Source organism: Pipistrellus kuhlii, unplaced genomic scaffold (genome assembly GCF_014108245.1).
Source record: "Pipistrellus kuhlii isolate mPipKuh1 unplaced genomic scaffold, mPipKuh1.p scaffold_m20_p_11, whole genome shotgun sequence".
Classification (NCBI taxonomy): domain Eukaryota; kingdom Metazoa; phylum Chordata; class Mammalia; order Chiroptera; family Vespertilionidae; genus Pipistrellus; species Pipistrellus kuhlii.
In genome coordinates, this window is record NW_023425416.1 from 36,744,342 (window position 1) to 36,760,523 (window position 16,182).

Below are 16,182 nucleotides of genomic sequence, written 5' to 3' on the forward strand. Positions count from 1 at the left end.
CAGTGGATAGAGTGTCAGCTTGTGGACTGAAGGGTTCCAGGTTCAATTCCAGTCAAGGGCATGTACCTTGGTTGCTGGCACAACCCCAGTAGGGGGTGTGCGGGAGGCAGCTGATTGATGTTTCTCTCTCATCAATGTTTCTAACTCTCTATCTCTCTTCCTTCCTCTCTGTAAAAAAAACAATAAAAATATATTCAATATTTAAAAAAATAAAACAATAAAACACTGGGCAGTATCAAACCCCAGGGTGAGAATTTCTATGAAGGCTCAGCTATGTGAGGCCATTGGAGATGTAGCTGGTTTCTAGAACAGAGTCCTAGAACAGAGCTTCTTAACCTTTAATAGGCACAATACAGTCATCTGCAAAGTGCGTGAAAACACAGGTTCCAATTCAGTAACTCTGGGGTGAGGCCTGAGAGGAGAGCCTGCATTTCTACCCGGTTCCCAGGTGGTGCTAATGCACAGATCACATTTGCAGTTGCAACATTCTGAAAATCATTATGTCAACATAATGAGAAATGGGCGGGCAGGTTTGGAACTAATTGGATTACATACTCAGGCTATGGTAGGATAAGATAATGCACTTCAATTAGCATGTGAATATGCCGATTGCAATATGAGATAGAAAAGACATACACTTACCTTTAGAACAGTGTTTTTCAACCTTTTTTGGGCAAAGGCACACTTGTTTCATGAAAAAAATCACGAGGCACACCACCATTAGAAAATGTTAAAAAATTTAACTCTGTGCCTATATTGACTATATATAAAGTAATTCTCTTGAATAGGAATCAAATAAACACAAATAAAGTATTTTATAATTACTTTATTATGAAATATTAAGTAAACAAAATAGTAAAAAATTATAAAATTCTTGTCTTGTCTGCACCTACGGCACACCAGGCAACATCTCGCGGCACACTAGTGTGCCGCGGAACAGCGGTTGAAAAACGCTGCTTTAGAAGACTTATCTTCCTCCCCCCACCCTCCCATCACTCCACCTGCCATGAACACAGAGGTTGAAACTGCAGCAGAAGTTAGTAATATGCCAGGATCTTTGAGGCAGAAGAGACCTCAGACATCAGCTAGAACATAAGCCTCCTGATGGCCCATCTAGTGCTGCATCCATGGTGTCCAAAGGATCCCTTCCGGGTCAATGCAGAAAACTTCCTACTCTCGTGACATACTCGTTTCCTGTGGCTGCTGTCATACACTTAGGGGTTTCAAACAACAGCAGTTTCTCCTCTGACAGTTCTGGAGGCCAGAATTCCACATTTGGTATTTCTGGGCTGAAAGCAAGGTATCCAGAGGCTCTAGGGGAAAATCTGCTCCTTGCCTGGTCCGGCCTAGCATTCCTGGGGCTGCTGGCATTCCTTGGAAGGTTGCTGCATCATTTCATTCCACTCTCCGACATCAGAAACTGCAGACCTTTCTCTGTTCTGCCTTCACATGGCCTTCACCTGGGAGTGCGCCTGTGCAGAATCTCTCTCTGTCTGTCTCTTATGAAGACACTGGCGATTGCATTTAGGACTTACCTGGACAAGCCAGGATGATCTCCTCACCTCCAGATCCTTCACAACAACTGCCAAGGCCCCTTTGCAAAACAAGGTGACATGTACAGGACCCAGAGATTAGGGCTGGCTATCATGGGGGCTTTTATTCAGCCTGTCACACACAGGCCATGACTGCCCAGTACAGGAGGTGTGCTCAGAAACATTGCCCAGCTGGCAGGTTTGGATGAAGACAAGCACTTCAGGACAAGTGTCAGCTGAAGTCATGAGACAGCCACCCCTGCGGCTCTGGGTATCGGTGCAGATCAGTTTCTCCGATGCACGTGAAGCATTTCTCGATGACATCATCTGCCATGGGCTGTAGGTTGCTGGGCAGTGTGTCGGCACAGCTTGTCTCTTGGATCTCAGCTAGTAAGTGCTGTCCTCTCTTTCAAACCAAAATCTTTTCCTATAGGAAAAACTTTGTTTTTGTCATTAAAAATTTTTTTAATGTTTTTAAATAATTATAAATACTCAGGAAGTTGCAAAGAAATGTACCCAGAGGCCTCTTGCATCCATCACCCTACCTCCCCCCATGTTAACATCTCGCCTCACTGCAATACAATGTCCAAACCAGGAACCTGACATTGATATAATCCCCAGCACTTATGTCACAGACTCATGTTTTTAACCGATTAAATAATAACAAAAGGACTTTTCACTTTTTATATTGAGTTCAGAAATGAGTGGGCCAGCTGATGTTATTCTGGGCTGTTTTCGGGGAAAGTGCTTGCTGTGGGTCAGATGCACAGAAGCGCTTTCGCCAGGAGATGGCAGCTCACATGTGCGAGACGAAACTCCTGAGCCGGGAAACCGGAGCAGTCACTTCTCATTCCAGCTTCCCAGCATTTCATTTGCCACGAGATAGCTGGTAATGAAATAAATTTAAAGACATGAATCCAACGTAATATCCCACTTAGGGTGTAGACTTGTTTACATGTGTAGTTAGAGCTTTTTATGTGACAGGGTTTTGATTCCACATCGGAGCCTCGTGAATTGCGAGGCATTGTAAAATATTTTTAGGGGAGGTTATTATTTTCTGTGAAGGGGATATTGCACTTGGAATGCTCAGGTCTACGCACTTTCCTTTGCTTTACGTTTTCTACTGCTGAGGCGGTCGGCCTGAGGATGGGAGACAGGGTTCAGGAAGAAGGTCAAAGGGAGGCAGCTGAGACGGGGAGGGTTCTGGCTTCAGCAGACTCTCAAAAAGGAGTCAAAAACTGGGGTGGGCTGGGGGGCTTCCAGTGTCCAAGATAATGGCAGCTGTTGAAATCCAAATCTCTCCAAATACCCTTTAATTTACCAACCAGCAAGAGAAACAAGAGTGCACAAATCCCAAAACAAGGTCCACTTACCTATGGGTAAAAACCAAATACTGCTTTCCTCAGAAGCTTTCCCATAAGTTGGGTTAGAGTGGGATGGGGCTGAGGGTCCTATTGTGTGAAAGGGAAGAAAAGGAGATGGAGCTAACATCACTGCTAGACAAAGGAAGACCACAGGAAATGTAACAGCAGTGAACAAGAGCACAGGGAGAGGGCTCAGAGTGAGCATGCGCCTCTGGAGGCAGTCTTGGAAGGTGCCAGCTCTGGGAGAGGTGCCCTTTGCAAACTGGGCGGAGGTGAGAAAAGGAGCCTGGGGAGGGGGTTAGGTCCTATGAGGCAAAAGAAAACCCCAAATGGCCCCTCCCTGCCAAAAATCCGGTAATCATGATAACATTTCAGTGCAATATTTTAAAAAATCAGAACAAACAGCCTGGCTGGCGTGGCTCAGTGGTTGAATGTCAGCCTATGAACCACGAGGTCTTGGTTGGATTCCTGGTCAGGGCACATGCCCTGGTTGTAAGCTCAATGTGGAGTGTGTAGGAAGCAGCCCATCAATGATTCTTTCCCATCATTGATGTTTCTCTCTCTCTCTCTCTCTCTCTCTCTCTCTCTCTCTCTCTCTCTCTCTCTCTCTCTCTCTCTCTCTCCCTCCCTCTCCCTTCCTCTCTGAAATCAATAAAAATATATTTTAAAAAATAAGAATGAAGATAAAATCTGTGATGATCAAAATATCGCCATTTGAAATAAAGACAGGAGTGGTTTTGCTGATTTTTCCTTTCACCTCTGGTTCCATTCTGGTTCAAGGACACGTCTCTGAGTGTGGCATGCTCCAGAGCTCCCCCTAGAGGTGTCTTCCCACTTTGGTGGCTGCGGTAAAAGAAAAACTCTGCAAAGCGGCTCCTGTCTTTATGTAAAATGATGATACTTTGATCATCATGGATTTTACGTTCATTCTGATTTTTAAAAACATTGCACTGAAATATTATCTTGATTACCGAATTTTTTGGCTCCCCTTTAAACTGTTTTCCTCTCTTACCTCACCCTGGTCCTGATCTTGACTTAGGGGTCCCTGAAGCAGAGGTGAGGGAGCTGTTGCTGCATGTTCCCCCACCGGGGAGATACAGATTCCCAGGCTTCCTGCTCGCTGCATTTGCTGGGGAACCTCTGGAGCCCTTAAATCCTCTGAGAAAAAAACTGTAGGTACTGACTGTTGGATGGGAGAGCCCACCAAAGGACTGGAGAGAGGTTCCCCCCAAACAGTAAAAAGAAATGGATGGAGGTCTCTGGCAACTCCCATGTTGTTTGCTATCCAAGCTGTTTTCCATTACTGATCTTTCAGCAGCTTCTCAGCTCCATCCCAGGGCCACCCTCGCCGTCCTGATCCACAATAGGGCTCTTGACCCAGTGACCTGTCATTCCAGTCAGTGATAAACATGCCTTGTCAACACATTGAGGCACAGGGCGCCCTGTCCTGGAAGCAGTGGCTGTTCGTGACTGCTGACAGGGAAAGAGCCGACAGAGGTGACCCTTAGAGAACCCAGCCCTTGTCTATTCTTTCACAGACTTCATTAGAACCATTGACATAAATGAGTTATAGATTCTTCTCTCTGTTCTATCTTCTTACAGAGGATCAGGCAGAGAGTCAAGAGGATGAATCAGCACAAAGATACAGGGCCATTATTGGAAAACGCATTCAAAGTAAATAATAGACTGGAAGTAGATAAAAGGCATAATCTTGCATTTGAAAATTGTCATGCATTTCCTATACAAACTCTCTGTAGCTCTTCTCTGTAGGACAGGAGACTGTGCATCAGTGGAGATAACCAACAGCCATTCCCCTATTATATGAACAAGCAGAATTGGAGGAGAAACATATTTAGGTATTTTTCTCAAAGTAATGGTTGTATTAGTGAGATGGCATACTTACAGAAATGTGCAAAAATTACAAGTGTGCAATTCAATACATTTTCACAAAATTAGCATGCCCATATGACCAGCATCTGATAAAGCTACCAGCAGAGGCCCCCTTAGGCCCTCTCCCAGGAAGCAGTTATCCCAGATAATCAGTGTGCTGACATCTAATCCCAATGGGTAGCTGGCCTGGCTTCGCACTTTACATAAATGAGATTGTGCAATATGTGTCTATGAAGGCTGGCTTCTTTTACACAAATATGTTTGTGAGAATCATTCATGTTATTTGAACAATAATTTGTTTATTGTCATTGCTGTACCATATTCCCTTTATTTCACTATTTTACAGCTGACGGACATTTGGGTTGCTTCTGGCTTGAGGCTGTTATGAATATGGCTGCTGTGAGCATTCTTGTCTGTGTACATTCCTGCATTCTTGGACACGATTGAAAACATATAAAGACATCTGCTGGGTTATACACAGGAATCAAATTGCTCTATTTCACAGAGCTTTGTTGAAGTTTATGTGTTTATGAGTATAGTTGTATATGAACAACTCATGACAAGATAGCATGGGCATTATTTAATTCAAATTCTATATTCAGGAGGGCACTGTCTAATAGGAAACTCCTTCTGCTAGTCTAATTATAGTATTTCTATTATATGTGACATCTGTCTTGTTGAGGAACTTCAGTGATTATTTCTCCTCTGCATGGACATGTCACATACCCATTTTCAAAACTGAGGGTGGCAATCAACAGTAGATCGAAGCCATTTCTAACAGGCATATAAGTAACTCCCAAATCTTATCTGTTAAATCAGCATTAAGTAGGACTAGGAATTGTGCTCACCTATGCAGGACTCTCTAGTTTTTCATATTTCAAATCCATTGCAAGTTCTATCATGTCCCACATCTTTCAACAATAGTTCTTAAAAATGTTGCCTGATTATAAGACTCACTTGGAAAATTCATTAAAAATAGATTCCTAGTCCAACTAGATCAGATGCTATGAGGAGGCACCTAGGAATGCCTGCTTTTCAAAACTGATATTTAAGATCAGCTCAGATTTGGAAAGAGTGCAAAGCGGTATTACAAATAATTGCATATTTGGCGTCTTAAATAACAATTGTGGAGTCGTGATTTCTAAGGCTTGCTTTAGAAAAAGATTGTGTGTGTGTGTGTGTGTGTGTGTGTGTGTGTGTGTGTGAGAGAGAGAGAGATAGATCACCAATTCTTTTATTTTATTCAGTTGTTTTATATTACTGGTCATTCAGGAAGTATTTTCATTCATTTAACAACAAATATTTATTGAGTGCCCACAAAAACCAGTATTTTAAAATGTTTCACGTAATGTGAGTGCTGCCTGGAAGAATTCTATAAATGACACACACAAGTAACTAAACCATAAAGCATGATGCTATTGTATAAACAAAGTGCTATAGAAGTGTTCATACTGTGATGTTCGCATAGTTCAGCAGATTGAATTCTGAAGAAGTGTTCAGAAGGGGAACATAACTCCTGACCATGTTTTGCCTTTTCTGTTTCAATTCCACCATCGCTCCGTACACTCTAAGGCAGCAGTCACTAGAGTTCACCAGGATCCAAGGTCACCATGACTGTTTATAAAAAACATAAATCTAAATAATGAGGTTAACATTTTATCTATAATACACCAGGTTAGAAACAGGGATAAGAATAACATCCTACCCCTAGCTGGTTTGGCTTAGTGGCTAGAGTATCGGCTTGTGAACTGAAGGATCCTGGGTTCAATTCTGGTCAAGGGTATGTACCTCAGTTGTGTAAATACCTCAGGAGGCAATCAGTTGATGGATGTATCTTCTTCACATCAATGTTTCTCTTTGTATCTCCCCCCTCTCTCTAAAAACCAATGGAAAAATAACCTCAGGTGAGGGTTAACAGCCGGAAAAATAAATAATAGGCCATAATCTGTCTTGTCAGCTCCCCCTTAATTTTAAGCTTCTTCAAGTTAAGAAAGTGGTCTATTTGCCATTGCTCTTTCTCCAACTCCTAGAAGAGTAGTAGTTGATCAGCAAATATTTTCTAAAGGATGGATGAACTAAGGAACTGTTTGACATTGAAATTGGGTCTCAAAAAAACTGTTGGCCCAGAAAGAAACTCACTACAGACTGATTCATTTGCCTTTCAGCATAACCATTATTGCTTGTCTCATTTTTGATTCTTATAAGTATATTTCCAGTAGGACATGATCTCACTCATCTATGGGAAATAGTGAACAACATAGACTGATGAACAAGAATAGACCCAGAGATAAGAAGCCATGGGTCAGATGTTGGACCTCAGTGGGAGGGTGGGGATAAAAAGGAGAGATCAACCAAAGGACTTGTATGCATACATATGAGCCTAACTAGTGGTCAAGGACAATAGGGGGGTGGAGGCATGAGTGGAGATGGGTGGGGGATTGGAATGGGGGTTGAGGACAAAGTGGGATACCTTAATCAATAAAGAAATTAAAAAATAAAAATAAAAAAGGAAAAAATGATGGATGAAAACATGTAGTGAAACTTAGCTATATTATTGCTGACAAAAGTAGATTTATATGACCTTGTAATTTTATCTTTGAGAAGAGAATCTAAAAGACGAAAATCACCATTTGGTGTGTAGATAATGTGTGTGATACAGATATTGATATTTATTAAAAATCAGTATAACATAGAATTTAACAGTTGAGTTGGGTGAACTTGGACTCTGGAGTCAGGAAGAACTTAGTCTTATCCTACCACTTGCTAACTAAGTGAAATAAGGTCTCAGTTTCCTCATCTGTAAAATGGGGTTGACATAAGAGATTCTACTGCCATAGGATTGTTGAGAGGATTACTGGTATATGAAGTAATGTGGGAAAAGCTTATTTAACAAAGGTTGGCACATGGTATAGATTTAGTAAATTGGAGAAGCCCATCATTAAACCAATCCTGTGAGTCAGATAAAGCCAACCCTAATTTAGATACTTTCCTGTTCTCTCGGAGTAGTGACTTCTCTAAGTATAAATCCATGGTGACTAGAAGTATCAGTGATGGCCTCTAGAGCTGACCCATATTCAATCTACATAGGCATATGTGGCAGCTAGGACTGTGACACTGTTATGACTACCATTATAATTGTTCACGTTGTGCTATTTTTTAAAGTTATTTTAGAAGAAGAAAGTATTCTATATATTTCAAAAAGCTGGTTAATCTAAATAGTAAAAAAAGAAACCTGGTTAATCAGTTAGCTTAAGATATACAAAAATTGGTAATTTTTATTGAAATAAATTTAACATGGAAGTATTTATAGTGTTACATATACAAATAGAATTCCACATTGTACTTAAACTAGATTAAAACTATTTTTATATAAGTTTATGACTTGGAAAATAATTGTTGAGTGACACCATGGAATTGTAGACAGTTACTTCTCATTTTAAAACTGTACATGGATTCCTGTTATAATATTTATGTAATAAACATTTCAATCCTTATAGCCATCTGTTATGAAGAAACTTTTGAGAAACTTCATTAAAAATATGAAAATTTGGAGAAAGACTGTAGAATAAATGCAGGGGAAAACAATGTGGATATGATGGAAGTAAAATGGGAATTTAAGAGGAGAGGAAATGGATGTACAGAATAATGGGGGTTAAAACAATGACTTTCAAATCATTTAAGTATTTAAGAAATTAAGTGATATCGAATCTTTCCATGAGTTTTCTTGTGGTTTACAGTGATTGATGCTTTAGTCCTCAACTTCTAATAAAAGTTCCAGGAGGTCTAGGCAGTTCTATGTACTACCTGTGAGCTTAAGGAGACAGAAATAACCCATTTTCTGAAGAAACTACACTTGTCTTCTCCTCCCCCTCTCACTCCTTAGCTCCTTGGGATGGTTTCTTCTTTGCAGTTTGAGCTACTAGTATTTGCCATCTGGGCACACTTCCTTCTAGTGACAGAAGACAGGTCTCTTATTCCATTTCCCCAAGCAAGCCAGAGTTAGTACTTGATAATACAGTATTTCAATTCTATCTCGTTTTCCCCTTTGGTCACCACACAGTAGTATTCCCTGCGTTTTAAAACAACTTAGCTTATCTTACTAACATTTCAAAATCAGCTTGTAGCATATAATGTTCTCAGTCATTAGATAATTCATTCTGCTTAGTCCTTTGAGAAGGATGACTTTAGTTAGCCAGGAATAAACTCAGTGGTGTTTCTAAATTAGTAGACTCACTTTTATCCAGATAATGGCAGGCTTGAGGGGTCCTGCTTTTAAGAGTAGAACCTTTGGTTCTAACAATTTTGGCTTGGAAGCAAGCCATACTGACCCTCAGTTCCCGGCTTGAGCTGTTTGTAAAATTTGTCATCTGAATTGAATTATTCAGGTGGAAGAAATAAAGTTATACAAGAATGGTTGGCTCTGTTCACATTAATGATGAAATAAAGTTACATCATTTGTGGCCTATGGCGTCCCCATATGACTTGGATACATATATTCCTGAGGACCTTCCTCCCCCCAGCCCTCCTAATAGTGAGGTTGGCATGTGATCCCCATTTTAATGGTGGGAAAAATGAAACTCAGAGAGGTCAATTGCCTTTCCCAGGGTCATGGCACTAGTAAGTGGCAGAAACTGGACTAAAGACAGGGTTTCCTGATATGAAGCCTGTCTTGCTGAGGTCAGATGTTAAGCAATTGGGAGTTCACAGACATAAATAAACTATATTTTTGTTCATGTGCTTGAGATCATGAACTATGACCTAGATTTGCCTTCCTTTCCATGAGGCACTTCCCTGACCTCCCACCTCCCTCTTTTTTCACATATAAATCAATCTCTGCTAATTTTGCTAATTTTGCTGATTCAACAGCAGACTAAAACATTATCACTGGGGGGAATGTACTTTCTTCATTTATCTTAATAGGAAGTTAATTTTGAGGCTTAATTATCAGAAACTGCGTCTCTTTGCACTTGCGGGAGGTAACCTATGCGGAGCTGGAGGACACAATTAGTTGGTGTAATTTTATTCCATGCTTGTGTGGAAGTAGAATTTTATGCTCGAGGGAGAGAGCTTAGCACAGAAATGTAGGCATTAACTGTTGGTCTCCGGATAGGGGGACGTTTTTCTTTTGATGCTTTTCTACATCCAGGAGTTGAGCCCCAACTTCTTACCTTTTGACGATAAGAATGTATTTCTTCCAGACCTGCACATCTTTCTAAGTTGTTTGCTTGTTTAACTTCTCAAAGCCTCTTATGGAAACTATGTGTATGTGTGTGTGCCAGGATGTGAGTGTGTCACATTCCTGAAAGGTGTTAATTTAAACTTGGACATTTTCTCCAAATGAGGATCTACAGATAATTTTATGGTATAGTGGAAAGTGTGGGTTTTAGAGTCACACTGCCTGCTTTCTAATTCTGGCTCCATCTCTTAGTGTTGTGTGACTTTAGGCAGCTCAGCCAATTTTTCTGTGACTTAGCATCTCATCTGTGCAATAGAGATAATATCTATAATAATAAAATCATAATATGCTAATTAGACCAGACATCCTTCCCGATGTCCTTCCAGATGACCTTCTGGATGAAGCCGGGGCTGTGAGGGAAGCCCAGGTCCCGGGTGCCTGCCTGCAGCTGGAGGGAAGCCTGGATCCGGGTGCCAGAGGGAAGCAGGTTCTGGCAGCCAGGGGAAGCAAGGCCTACTCTTGCACGAATTTCTTGCATCAGGCCTCTAGTAATTCATAAATACCTTATGGAGTCATTGAGGTTGCAAGAATATTGTGGGTGTTTCTAAACCCTAGAAATAACAAACATTGGCTATTATTATTTGTGTGTTATAAGGTGATCATTTGTAATGTAAAAACATTAAAAATATACTGCCATTTTTATGAACCTGATAGGGCACTTTTTCCCCCCCAAATATTTTAATGGTTTGAAAGCCGTAAGAAATGGAAATATTCCTGTTTTCTTGTTAGTGAATTTACTCTTTGGAACTTACTCATGGATTCATGTCTTAGTGTTTCTGCTGAGCATATAGATATTTCAATTTAAAATTAAACAACATTCACAAAATGATTTAATCATAAAATCATTTTAGTTATATAACGTATTCTAATCATCACTTTACTGCCTCTCCCCCATTCTGCCGATGCATTTTTGTGGAGCCGTTGATTTTCAGTGAAAAATAACTCCCCGGGCCAGTTCTGGGGTTTCCCCACCATTCAGCTCACAGGGATTCCCTCCCTCCTCTGAATACCAACTCCTTTAATCTCACTCTCACTCCTTTGGCACTTACATATTTCATTGTATCTTTGGGTTTATGAGTATGTATCTTTGCCCTTCACTAGGTTTTAAGCTCTTTTATTTTATTTACTTTTAACCCTCAAAGAGAGGATATTCTTTTCCATTGATCCCCTCACCCCTGCCACACACACACACACACACACACACACACACACACACACACACATAGAAAGTGGAAGGGAGGAGGGAGATGGGAGATGGGAAAGAGGGAGGGAGGGAGGGAGGGAGGGAGAGAGAGAAAGAAGAGAAGAGAAGAGAAGAGAAGAGAAGAGAAGAGAAGAGAAGAGAAGAGAAGAGAAGAGAAGAGAGGAGAGAGATCCACCTGAGAGAGATATATTGATTGGTTGCCTCCCAAGTTCACCCCAACTGGGGACAAAGATCAAACCTGCAAACCAGGTTACCCACCCCTGACCAGGAATTGAATCCAAGACTCTCAGGTATGTAGGCCGACCCTCTAACCACTGAGCCATGCTGGCCAGAGAGATGTTAAGCTCTTTGAAAGAAGAACTCCTTTGCAATCCCTAGGTAACTTATGCCTCCCTATGTCTCTGACTCCTAAGCCTGTAAGTACTGTCTCTATTTCACCCATATTACTCCAGGTCAAAGCTCAGGTACCTGTATAATTTTTTTTTTTTTGAGAAATTCATTTACAACAGGCATTTTGTGAGTTTCAGAAAAATTTATACATTCTTGGGAGGGGAGGGCTAATGGTGAGTGGCTGCAATGCAGAGAACAATTTGCCCCCACCTCCTTTCTCTATCTTGCTGGCTTCCACTCTGTCTTTACTAGAATTTCCATACAGAGTTCTAGATCTTCTCTCTCTAGTATTTTTAAAAATCTTTTCCACCCTCCTTAGTTGTCTGCAGGGGCAGCTAATCCCCAAGAAATAATTTAGGTAAATTCTTTTTCCCCCCTCTAACTTCTTATTGCTTTGGGTCTCCCAGAATGGCAAGTGTCACTCCTATAATGTGTATGCAATAGGCACATACTAAATGCATGTTGCTTGGTGATGCAAAAATGCTCGATTCTGGTAGAAGCAGTTTGGTAATTGGGGACAAATGAGGATTTCTTGAAAAATCCTCTCCCAAATTCATATGCTGAAATCCTACCCCATAGTGTGATGGTATTACAAAGTGGGGTCTTTGGGAAGGGATTAGGTCATAAATGGGATTAGTGCTCTCACCAAAGAGACCACAGAGAATGTATAGTGATAAGATGGCCATTTATGAGGAAGCAGGCTTCCGCCAGACATCCAACCTGCTGGTGCCTTGATCTTGGACTTCTGAGCCTCCAGAACTGTGAAAATAAGTTCCTGTTTATAAACTACCGCATCCATAACATTTTGGATGAGACATATTTTTAGCAGCTGGATGTGCTAAAAATACGTCTCCAGCAGAATTATACAATAAAAGGATATGTTGTCACTCATAGTGAAAGCATTTCAAGGACAGAGCTGTTCTTCAACTGGCCATTACCATTTCTTGAGCCAATCAAGTCAGAACCGATTATCACCAAAAAGCTAATTACTCTAAGCTCAAGCCTTTGAAACACTTGTGAGATTTTGTTTCTCATAGCTATCACACCTGGACTGTGTGGAAAGGTCATGGGAATTCAACTAATGCTAAACGTTCACTCCTACCCAACCAATCTGAACTGTGCAACCTCCGGGGTAAACAAGAGAGCAAGGCAGTACTTCCTCTGTGTGGCAATTTGGGTCATGTGTCTCTATCTTTCCCCTTGTGGCCTGGCAAAGAATGTTTCCAGAATCCAGAGAAAAGAGAGCTTATATTCTTTATGAGAACAGCTCATCAGAGGTAAGTACTAGCTGGTTTCTAGAGGAGAAAACCTTTAAAAGGAAGCTAGAACTCTACAAAACAGGCCTGGAGAGATGAATTTGTCTATTTATGACTCAAAGATTTGGGGGTAAAATGCTATACAGACAAGTACACTTGAGCTGGAGAGAGGATCAACATTGGGAATAGGATTTCGGGCTCAGGTCTGGGTGTGGACTCAGCCTCAGAACATTGGAAGCAGAATTAAGAGTACATATATTGGTCTTTGGATTACCATTCCAGTACATTTTCATAATTTGATACAAAAATGACATCATGGATGTTTGAAGTTATAGACCAGTATTACCCAAAGTGTGGACTATAATATATTTTAGGTATCATAGCTTATCTTTTAATTGGTATAAATCTGTGTTTACTAAAATAAATAGAAAATAATTAGTACGTCAAACTCATGATTTCACACACAGGTAGCCATCCAACTCTGCAAATTAGCGACAGCTATAGGTGGTGTGTTCAACATGTCAAGAATTGTTTCAAAATTTTGATAACTGCAGTTTGCACCCAAATTATCTATGAAATAGATGATGTGGACAGCTAGTGTGGATTTATATAAATTGAGTCTCCACGCTCACCACCACACACTTTTCAGGAATAAAAGAAAAGAGGTGGGTTGGAATATTGAAATATCCTGGTGGTCATATGTGAATAGCCAGAGTTAGGACACTAGGTTAGACAACCACTTGGTGGAGATGTTGTAGAAGAGATTCAAGCACAAAATGGGATACTATGGACTTTTGAGGGCCCTTTCCTGATGGAGAGTATGTGACTAACTGGACCTCATGACAGGGGCTTTATAAGGAAGGAATAACATAGCAGTTGTCAAAAGATGCAGGACTTCCGTAATGCTGCCATAATGGTGGGTTTTGGCACTTAGTGAGCAGGGACCATTTTCTTTAGACTGCTTGCACTGTGTGGGTGACTCCCACAATGAGTAATGGTGTCATAGCTGTATATCTTTTGAATGTCCTGCTGGGCACTCATTGGGGGGGGGGGGGGAGGAGGAAGAGAATCTCTTATAATGATCTGAACCTAAAAATTAACTATGAGATGTATAAAAAGTACCTTTTCATGTTTTTTTTCCCCCCAGGGATATGAATACTGTGCCATTCACAGTACTTATCTAAGAATAAAAATCCATTTTATCTATAATAATAAAAGTGTGATATGCTAATTAGATCGAACAGCCCAACAACATTCTGGATATCATTCTGGACATCCTTCTGGATGAAGCTACAGAGGTGAGGGCTGAGGCAGAGGTGGTTAGGGGTGATCAGGCAGTCAGGCGAGTGGTTAGGAGTGGTCAGGCTGTAGGTGCACCGTTAGGGGCGATCAGGCAGGCAAGCAGTTAGGGGCATCAGGCAGGCAGATGAGCAGTTAGGAGCCAGCAGTTCCAATTGCGAGAGGGTACAGGCCAGGCTGAGGGTCCCTCTTCCTCCCTGTTCCCCCCCATGCATGAATTTCATGCACTGAGCCTCTAGTTTTATTATAAATTCATTTATTTCTAGGCTGGGCCACTTTATTAATTTTATCTAGGCTGGGCCACTTTATTAAAATATAACCCAAGCACATTAAAAAATGTGCTTGGGTTATATTTTTCTATGAATTTTATATCTGGTTCTATTGAAGACTCTTCTGAACTTGAAGCTCTGTGCACACATTCTCTTGTCATTAATGGGCTCTGTTTGTGTCCCCCAAAGATCATGTCCTGAGTTCTGCTGAGGGAGTTGTATTCAGTACTTGTATCATAGAAATTCTAAATACTGAGATTTCCAAAAAAGTTTTAGCTAGAAGTTCTACAACAAACCCTGAAGGCCTCTGGATTTCTACACTATTTCAATCCTAGGAGATTTTATCTAGTTTATTAGATAGTGGGTTAAAGAAATATCTTTTATCCTGTAAAATATTTAACCAGAATACTCTTTTTCTTAGGTTAGTTGTCTTTAGACTTTTCAGTACATGTAGTCATTTGGGCCACTTATAGAAAATGCAGATTCATGGACCTCAGCAACATGAACTTGAATTTCTAAGAAACATCTTCATATTTCTTATGGAGGTGGTTCATAAGCCACAAGTTTTAGAACACTTTTTGAGCTATGATTCACACTAGACTTGCAGAGAAAACCAAACCAGACCCTGATATCTCACCTGTGAAAATACTCTCTTAGAATCTCCACAGGTATAATCAACTCTGCTATTCCTATGGGTAGAAATCAAAAATTTTTTTCCAAGCCAATTATTTAAATAGTTCATCGGGCTAAAAGTTTCAGAATACATATATCAAGATAGAAATGCCTTAAAATTGGGAAAAATAGTGTTTCTATATCTAAATGATATACTTCATCTGGTCACCTAAGTTCATGTCTATCATTTACATCTTAGTTTATGAAACTGGTTAAGAACACAACAAAATGAACTTCAGATGATATGTATTTGAATCCAATAGGAAAGCTGTTCTGAATCTTCCTCTCCCAAGGAAATAGAATTAATTTTAGGATATTTAATGTTAGACTTAGGTTTGGCAAAGGATGCACCAATATTCATGTGGCATTGCAGCTGCCACATTTCGTGAGAAACTCCATTTACCTAACAGAAAATAAAACATTAGAAAGGCTTTAAATTAATTAGTTAAAGTTAGTACAAATACTGGTGAGTAAGTGCATTAGTCAGGGATTTTCATCGAAATAGACCCTTCACCCCAGAGAAAGATTAATTGAGGGAGGAAGGGAGGGAGGGAGGGAAGGAGGGAGGGAGGGAGGGAGAGAGAGAGAGAGAGAGAGAGAGAGAGAGAGAGAGAGAGAGAGAGAGAGAGAGAGAGAGAGAGAGAGAGAGAAGGAGAGAGAAAGAGAAATTTTAAGGAATTGGTTTATGTAATTTTAGGGACTGTCAAGTCTGAAATCTACATGGAAGGCTGGAAATTCCAATATAAGTTTATCATGCAGTCTTGACCCCAAAGGCAGAATTGCTTTTACTTGGAGGGCCTCAGTAATTGATTCTTTCTCTTAAGGCTTTCAGCTGACTGGATAAAGCCTACCCACATTATGGAAGTAATCTGCTTTACTCAAAGTCTACTGCTTTAAATTTCATCACATCTTAAAATTCCTGCCCTGGTTGCTGTGACTCCCTGGTTAGAGCATTGGCCAGTGTGTGGAAGAGTCATAGGTTCAATTCCAGATCAAGGGCATGTACCTTGATTGCATGTTCAACCCTGGAGCACGTACAGAAGGCAATCAATTGATGTGTTTCTCTCACA

At 40.6% G+C, this 16,182-nt stretch overlaps 1 non-coding gene across 1 annotated transcript; it reads left to right on the forward strand.

Moving 5' to 3' along the window:
- The first annotated feature begins 6,234 nt into the window (after positions 1-6,234).
- LOC118715815 lies at positions 6,235-6,316 on the forward strand. The gene has a single exon (XR_004986968.1). It is a non-coding gene; the product is annotated as a small nucleolar RNA SNORD77 (small nucleolar RNA).
- The last annotated feature ends 9,866 nt before the right edge of the window (positions 6,317-16,182 follow it).